The sequence below is a fragment of the Rousettus aegyptiacus genome, unplaced genomic scaffold (genome assembly GCF_014176215.1).
Source record: "Rousettus aegyptiacus isolate mRouAeg1 unplaced genomic scaffold, mRouAeg1.p scaffold_m13_p_10, whole genome shotgun sequence".
Lineage (NCBI taxonomy): Eukaryota > Metazoa > Chordata > Mammalia > Chiroptera > Pteropodidae > Rousettus > Rousettus aegyptiacus.
The window spans coordinates 6543671-6551483 of NW_023416285.1; the positions used below are offsets into that span (position 1 = coordinate 6543671).

A 7813-nucleotide genomic window follows, 5' to 3' on the forward strand; every position below is an offset into this window, starting at 1 on the left:
TCGGGCTGCCCTTCTCAGGGGCATTGGAGAATGAGGGTTGGGCCACATTTGTTTGAAGGCCCGTTCCATCTCTTCAACTCAAAGACAATATAAATCTAAATAACTGTGACAGATGTACTGGCTGTTTATAAAAATGCTTCATGTTTTGGCTTCTTCCTTTGTGTAAATGCTGAATTTCCCTTAACTAGCCAAATGACTGACACTAGGCTAGTGGAAAAGAACCTGACATTTTGCCATCATAAGAGGGAAGAGGGAAGGCAGGCTAGTTCATCTTTAAAATTCACCAGAGCATCAAACAACCTTGATCCTCATTCCAAAAACAAACAAATAAACAGACAGACAAAACAACAAAACAATGGGTTGCTTTCTTATGGCTTTTTTTTTTTTTTATGCCTACAGCACCTGGTCTTCCTAGGTGGTCTCCCATCCAAGTACTAACCAGGCCCAACCCTGCTGAGTTTCCGAGATCAGATGGGATCGGGTGTGTTCAGAGTGGCATGGCCATAGACTCTTATGGGTTTTTCTGACCCAACTTCCCAACTGTAATAAGTTATATTTTATTTTCTTGTAGCCATCATTCTCTGACTACTCCCTTCATGATGTAAGTCCTTGCATTGCATCCCCTTAGAGTGAGTGGAACTGGGCCTCTTTGCAGGCTTTCTATACCAACCCAAATGCTCCCACGAAGGCCCAAGGACTAGGGCTCACAGACAGATCTGGGGCGAGATGCTAGCCTCGCATCGACAGTGAGAACATCATTATTAGATGAGTTCTCTAGGCTTGGTCTTGTTTGAAAACCCTCTCCAACTGATTGAACTCTTTCCTGATTAATGCTGGATAAATATGGGGGCTACTACTTAGATATCACATGCCGAGGAGCGAATGTGATCATTCTGTCTGTCAATCTGCAGAGACCCCACTCCCCCGTCTCAGCTGCAGTGAAATGCTACCATTTCCATCTCATGTACAAGGAAAAATGAATGGAGAAGGGACAGTAACCAGGAGAACGCTGGAGGCGCCCCAGCTGCCAGCATCCGTGTGGGAGGCAGCTGATGGCTCAGATGCCATCGCATTAGCAACCACTTCAGCAGAAAGGAAGTCCGGCCGCTCTGCACCTTGGACAGGAGCAGCGGTGGAAAGCATTAAAATCAGTACCACTTTACCGAAGACCACGATCACTTACAACGTCAGTTGCTTTCTCTAACACTATCACTTGTTACAGAGCATAAGGAAGAGTATCGGCACAGCTAGGGACAGAGCCTACAGTGAAGGAAGAGGCACCACGTCGGATGGCACTGGGCAGCCACGAAGGCGGAGGGTGTGTCTGGACGTGTGCATGTGAGTGCATGTGAACACTTAGGTATTCCCAATGCCACTCTGAATTTTCTTCTCCTGATGGTGGGGTAGCCACTGGCGTCAAACTCCGGCTGACGAAGTCAATGGGAGACTTCCCGTGAGTGTAAGGGAAGGAGAGACTCAATAAGACACAGTAAAAGACCAACGGGTCTCCAAAGATAGAGCCCCAAAGTAGTAGCAGGAGCCTATGTCACAATGACGATGTTGATGATTTATAACAGCTAACGTTTGCATCCCGTCGAGTAGAGCACTACTTCATTTATGCTAACTCACTGTCTCATGAGTTGGAAAATATTTTCAAATCCCCTTTTTCCAGATGGCTAATCTGAATCACAGAGAGGTGAACTAGCTGGCCCAAGGTCGAGTGATGGTGGTAACTTGGGGACTGGATTCAGAGTTTATGCTCTTGTGTCCTAAGTTGGATGTTTCTCAGTTACGAATTGGATATAAACATGGGGACAAGCAACAGACGGGGAAGGATCATGGCAATTACTACAAAAACACCTGAGCATAATAAGAGGGTAAAAGTGGGGCTGCAGCATGGGAAACTCAGGTGGGTTTGAACAATTTTAAATCCCAGCAGGGGCTGGGCCCAGGGGTGCAGGTAGCCCTGAGGAGCCAGCCGAGAGCATGTCCAGAACGTACATGAGCAAAGTCCAAGGATGCATCTACTCACCATGAATAGCTTGCTCTTTTTTTCATTTTCTCTAAACCCTAAGACCCTTTCTGCCACTGGGAATTTGTGCATAATTTTGTCTCCTCCTGACTTGCTCTTCCCTGGAGAGGCTGTCTCTCATCCTCACAAATTAATTAGTACCATACTAGCCCATTATAGCACCTAAGGGCATGTGCTATGTCTCTTTTATTAACTGCTGCATCTCTAAATCCTGGTTCAGGTTATGGCATATAGAACTACTGACTAATCATAATTTTGTGAATACTTACTATGTAGCAGATTCTGTTCTCAATGTTTATATGCATTGTGTTTTAAATCTTCACAATAACTATATAGGGCAGATGATATTTATTATTGTTTCTATAGATGAGTCACAGAGAATTTAAGTCCTATCAATATAAGTGGTGGGTCTGAGACCAAAAGCCTACTCTCTTCATTGCAGTTAAATAACTATCTCTTCCACAAGCCCTCAGGTAGAATTTATTAAATGGATGGGTGGATGGATGGATGGATAAACAGGTTGACACTGGCCAAGACAGTGTCCTGAGATCCAGTGGCTGAGATGGAAGCAATCCTGGGGAAAAGAGGTCTGAAAATTTCTAAAGGTATCAATTGTCCATAGAGAGGGAGGAACTGGGTCTGAGAGTCTGAGGGAATCACAGTGACCACAACAGATGTGCCAAGGGCCATGGCTCAGACAGAACACAAGATAATTTCAGTGTAGCTGCTCTTTTATTACTTTGCACTTTTTCTAGATTTTTTTTTAGCCTGAATTTAAAAAAAAAAAAACAAGGGGAAATTCAACACCAGACTGATACTTGAGTGTGAATATTCACATCAAATTAAGCAGAGCTGTGATTATATTGATTAATCCATCCATTAATCAAATCAATCACTCAAAAACCATATGTGTATCGGATCCTTTACAAAGCAGATACTAAAACAGGATTAGATGTACAAGAGATATATTGGGGAAATAAATATCCTCAGAAGGACATCTGTGAAGGATATGGGAAGTGTGAGCAGGACTAAGTGGGAAGAGCCTTAAGACTATGATGTAGCAATTGCATCTATGAAAAGAAGGAGGAAAGGAAGGCGGATGAGATAAGAGAGCCTCATCCACACTGCGGCCCTGAGTACGTCTCAGCCAGGTCGATGGGGAGCCCACGAGAAAAGGGTCCTTGTTTAGAGGACCCTTCCTCTAAAGACATAGCCCTCCTCTGGTAACCCCATCATGCTCAGTCACTGGCTGGGAGTCATGGCCTCGGTCAGCACTGCAGCCGATTCGGGAGAAGGTATGGCGGCTCGAGGTTGTCGACTACCTGTGCTCTTTGCTCCAGGTTCTCTCAAAAGGAGCTCTGAGTGGTGCAGCCCCTTGGCCGTGACATTCCCGATTCTTCAACGCTTCATTCATGTGCCAAAGCTTATGTTTTCCCTAACTTTTTATCACTTCAATTTTAGTCTAATTATCTAGAGTTGATCTGCTCCCACTATGTGTTTTCAAACCACCATGCCTGTTTCTTATGTTACACTTGTCACAATTTTAATTATTGTTTTAATTACTGGATGATATTTTCCCCTAACCACAGGAGCACTTAAATTTCACAGGTGTTAGGAGATTGTGACACCACAGAAACTGTGACACTACATCCCAATTTCTAAGAAAGGTGATGCTGAGGAGAGCGGTAACTATAGGACCACTGCTCTAATTTCTCACGCAAGTAAAGTGATGCTTGAAGTGATGCAACGAAGGCGTCTACGGCACGTGGAGCATTAAATGCTGGATGCTCAAGCTGGATTCAGAAGAGGAGGAGGCACTCCGATCTAATTGTGAGCATTTATTGGATACTGGAGCGCACCAAAGAATGTCTGAAGGTTCGTCTGCTTTGCAGATTAAGCCTTGGACGGGGTAGATCATGAAAAGCTACGGGTTCCTCTGAATGAAACAGCGCTTGATCCTCCTGATGTGTAATCTGTAGTATAGACAGGAAGTTACTAGAGGGACAGGGGCAAAATGTGGGGACAGAATCATTTCCTATAGGCAGACACCTCAGACATGGGTGGATTTTATCTCCCTTTTTGTTTTACCTATACTCAGAACGGACACACGGACACAGACACACACACACACACACACACCAACTGGGCTAGACTCAGAGGAAGGAGGAGTGAAAATGGGAGGAAGAAATATCACGAATGTAAAATATGCAGACGATACCATCTCACTGGCAGAAAGTGGCAATGATTCGAAATGACTTCTGACGAAAGTGAAAGAAGAAAGGACCAAAGCGTGTGGCGTTTGAACATCGAGAAGACCAAAATCATGACTACGAAAGAAATACACAACTTTAACATACATCATAAAGACCTTGAAACTGTTAAAGACCTCGCTTACCCTGGTTCAGTCATCGATGCAAATGGAAACTGCAGCCAAGAATTCAAGAGAAGACTGCGACTCGGAAGGGCAGCAGCAGAAGAGTAAGGAAAGATCATCAAGAGCAAAGATGTGTCATTAGAGGCCAAGGCCAGGATCGCCCACACCCTCGCGTTCACAGTTACTGTGTATGGCTGTGAACATTGAATAGAGCAGAAGGCTGCTAGAAAATACACGATTCATCTGACGTGTGGTGTTGCAGGAGAGCTCTATGGATACCCTGGGCCACCGGAATGGTGAACGAGCGGGTCCTAGAACAAATTTAGCCTGAAACATCATTGGAAGCAAAAACGTCAAAACTGAAGGTGTCCTATTCGGGGCACATGGTGAGAAGGCAGGGTTCTTTGGGAAAAGATGATAATGCTGGGGAAATAGAAGGCAACAGGAAAAGAAGCCCGAAGATGAGCTGGAGTGACTCTGTAAAGGAAGCCGCAAACATGTGTCTGCAGGAGCTGAGCAGGCTGTTGATGAGGACGCTGCTTCAGAGGGTCGCCGGGAGTCCGGGTGCCGGAGGAGACTCGATGGAGGGTAAAACACGTCTCCCCACTATAACAGTGTCCCTCTTCATTCCCTTTCCTCAACAGTGACCTCTTCCATCATGGTAACCACTGACACGGTAAAAACGACATTAAGGACGTGTTCAAAATTTGCCAGTTTTCACGGGCACTCGTGTGTGTCTTTCTGACATGTCGTAATCTGTACAGATTTGCATAACCGTCAGCATAATCGTGATCCAGGACTGTCCCATCGCCACAGGGGAGACAGATCCCTTGTGCTGCCTCTGTCCAGCAATGCTGTCTCTGTCCCCTGACGACCACGCATCTGCTCTCCGTCTCCATCACTGAGTGACAGCAAGAACGTTAAACAGGAACATGCTGTACGCAACTTCTGAAGACAGGCTGTTTGGTTTTAACTCAGTCTTACGATGCTTTAGCGCCATTAAGGCTGTTGTCTGAATCCATAATGTGTGCTTTTTCATGGCTTGGTCGTATTCCACTGTGTGGATTGGTGAGAGTTTGGTTAACTATTCACCATCTGAAGGACATTTACGTTGTTTCGGGGTCCGGGCTACTACAAATGAAACTGCTTTTATTTTTTATAAATAAAGCTGAACATCTGTGACGAAGATTACATGCGAAACTTTCCATTACTCTGTGGTTAATGCTTAGGAGTGCAATTGTTACGCTATATAAAAATGCATCATTAACTTCATAAAACACTGTCAAAGTGTTTTCCGAGATAGTTCTACCATTTTGTACTCTCATCAGCAATATCCAAGAAACCAAGTAGTTCCTCATCTTCAACAGCACTTGGTATTGTCAGTCTTTCACTTTAATTTCAGCCATTTTGACAGGTGTGTGCTCCATTCGAAAATAGTCTCTTTTTTTAAAGACTGTAAGATATAATACATTTGTGCAATGTGCAGAGCAGGATACACTTCCAGTGTAGCACTATTAAATGGTGCCTCAATAGCTTGGCAGAGGAATGCTTGCATACCAGTGACCTATGGGTATCACAGATACTTTGTAAATTATACAACATTACATCATGGAAGCCGTTCTTATTTTAGCATTCATAAGTAACATTTAGGGAGCCGTTAGAAGGTAACTGGATATAGGAGTCCTTGGGTGGCAGAGGTGAGATATGTTGTTAATGTAGACAATGAGCATTCTTCAGGAAAAGAATGTAACCAAAGCTAACCTTTGAGAGGATCCGCAATAGCATCACCGTGGACGTGGACAATACAATGAATGGAGGATGAAATGGATGGTGGAGTGAAAACCAGATAAACAGAGAAAGAGAAACGTTGTACAAATGTGTATAAAACCAACGGTAAAGAAAACGAAAAGGAGAAAATAATAGGTATTGCGTATTGTGAAAGAAGAACCTACGGAAGAATGATGATGAGATTTAGGATGACTTCGATTATCACACCAGAAATAAAGAGGTCGGAATGAAAAGCGAACGTGCTGTGAAGAGCAGTGTGATTATGGTACCGTGGGCACCACTAACGCATGGTGTGCTGTTTTATTTGGATCTCAAAAGCCTCACGCCAGCCCCGGGATGCAAGAACATGGATGGGTAAGAAAACTGAAGCTCAGGGGAGTTGGGAACTTGTCTAAGATCAAAAAGCGAGGCGAATTCTGGTCCCATCTGTGAGATACAACAGTAATAATATCAATATGATTACTAGAAAATATTTAAATAGATCATATCTATAAGCTTTCAAGGGTTATATTAATGTTATCTCGTATCGTTTTGTCATACTTCTTCCCTAAAGGATGAATTCACCAAAGAACACCAGGATCTTAATAATGGGCATATCTTCTCTACAGAAAACAGATATCATCACTCTAAATGCTTTTCATATCTAAAGTAAAAGCTCTTAGGGCTTAATTCCATGATCTCCCATCAGAACACTTAATTTAAAAAATGAATGTGATGGGAAGCACAGAAATCTTTTAATTTTCTGACAATTATGCATGCATATAAATGTGCATACAAGCGAATATTGCAAAACTAAAATAATATTTTATCCCCATTTTTCTAAAGAATGTCAAGAATGATAAATTTGGATATTTGTGGTAAACACTCAGGGAAATGTCAGAAACATTACTTCTGCAAGACACTGTCTCATTGTCAGCTCTTTGTAATCAGTTTAATTTTTATTGATGAAAAGCAACAATCACAAATCAGCCTTCTTGTGTCCTTTGAATTCTTACGGCTGCAAATGAGGCTTCCAGCCGCTCCAATTTCGTTTTGCAGAGGCACCATGTTGAATCATTAATTACCTAAGAAGGTACTGCATTCTCATCTCCTTCTGGTAGAAAAAAATATAAATCAGATTGGAACCTGAGGCTGTAAAGTCATTTTTCCTTAAAATGCCATCTGCCTGGTTCCACTTCAGAACACCCAGAAATCATTAAAGGTGAGGGAAGGAGGGGAGGTCGTGAAGCATCAGAGGGTCGGGGTGCCTCGTCAAAGCAATGTGTGTTGTCACACCTTCGCCAGCCTTTACCGGCCCCTACTCCCACCCCGGAATACTGACACGGCCTCCTGACTTCTCTCCCTGTTCAGTCCTATCCATCTGTGGATCTGGGTGATTAGTCACTCTGTGACGTCCATCTGACCATGCTCACAATCGCTCAGAGGCTTCCTGTTTCTGCGATAATGTCAGAAGTCCCTGCAAGACTAGGAAGGCCCTTCACACCCAACTACCACACGCCTCTGCGGCCTCATCTCTCAACATCATCCATCTGATAAACCACACTTCTGCCATGTTTAATTATTAAAGTCCCCTTAACACTAGTCTCATGGTTTGGGTAAACGCTACCGAAGGCAAAGTT

General features: G+C 43.6%; 1 non-coding gene across 1 annotated transcript; it reads right to left on the reverse strand.

The window, feature by feature from the left end:
* Nucleotides 1-390: 390 nt before the first annotated feature.
* On the reverse strand, nt 391-509 carry LOC118608768. Its single transcript, XR_004953179.1, has one exon. It is a non-coding gene; the product is annotated as a 5S ribosomal RNA (ribosomal RNA).
* Nucleotides 510-7813: the final 7304 nt, after the last annotated feature.